Source organism: Benincasa hispida, unplaced genomic scaffold (assembly GCF_009727055.1).
Source record: "Benincasa hispida cultivar B227 unplaced genomic scaffold, ASM972705v1 Contig446, whole genome shotgun sequence".
Classification (NCBI taxonomy): Eukaryota; Viridiplantae; Streptophyta; class Magnoliopsida; order Cucurbitales; family Cucurbitaceae; genus Benincasa; species Benincasa hispida.
Window position 1 is genome coordinate 131,971 of NW_024064858.1, and position 1,384 is coordinate 133,354.

Genomic DNA, 1,384 nt, shown 5'->3' on the forward strand with positions numbered 1-1,384 from the left:
AGTAAATTATTAATTTAAAATTTTCATATTCTAATTTTCAATTAACACATTGTATTTAAAAGTGTATATTAGTAAAATCTTGACTTCCTTCTTTTTTTCGGTCATCATGCAAACACACAATTTTAAATATATTCATTTTAAATCTTTTTCATTCCAATAAAATAATTAATTTAAAATCATTTTTCAGATTTAAAATCATTTAACTTTCTTGAATCCAAACAGGCATCAATATTAGAGGCTAGAGATTCCCCTCCTCTTCTTTTGGGCCATGCAAGTCCAAACTTTGCATGTATGGGCCATGCAAGTGCTGGATGTCTCCCTTCTACAATGCCAATGCATGAGACCAACTTTGCATGTATTCTCAAGCTTTCACCTCAATTTCTTAAGTCCAAAGGTTTATTCTCAACGAGCCAATTGTTAGGATGACGTTTTCCTTATGATCTCAGCATTCCTATGCATTTATTCCGTTCAATTAGGGTGATTCTCAAGGAATACAACTTAGCCTAAGGTACCAACACATAGCCTACTTAGAACGCATAGTTGATCTTTAATACCTAATATGGTCCCAACGCATAGAAGTCCTTATTTGCCCTTAACTTCTAACATAACATCATCGCAATCCTTAACCAATGCAAGAGCCAACATTATACGTCCATCCTAGTCTAACGCATGGCCTATATCCAATGCACCCCTCGTTCAAGCCGTCAACAATTCCCCAACTCATTGCAAAGGCACACGGCTCCAGTACATGGCTTAGCATCAACGCATGTTGTACTTGGGTCGCATGGCGTGGATAGATTGGCATGGACGCATCGCTCGACAAGGCTTGCTCTTCCGCTCGACGCATGGGTGCTGCCATCGATGCACCGCTCGCTCAGCCGCTCGACGCATAGATGAGGCGCGTCAACGCATTGCTTGGCACGACAGCTGGGCAGTTGGGTCCGCTGACACATAGGGAAGGCCCTTTTGACGCATGGATGCTCGCTCGACCGCTCGATGTATAGGGTGAGGCACTTCAACACATGGATGCTCGCTCAACTGCTTGACGCATAGGCGAAACGCTTCAACGCACGGATGGGCTAGGTGCTCAGACGCATCACCGGACGAGGCATCGCTGCACTTGCTTGACGCATGCTCGGCGCTCGCCTGCAGACCTGCTTGGCCATGGCTGGCCGAGGCGCTGCTCAATGCATGGCTCCCTCCAGCCCTCATGCTATCCTTCAATACCTTCTTGCCCAATACATTGATCTCCAAGGAATTTGTTGCTCTTATTACACTTCCCCCTTTGCCCAAGACCTTATGACAATGCATGCATTCCCCTAACACTTAGATCAATTTTAAGTTACGATCTTTAATCTCCCACTACTGAGGGTTATCTCTCTTC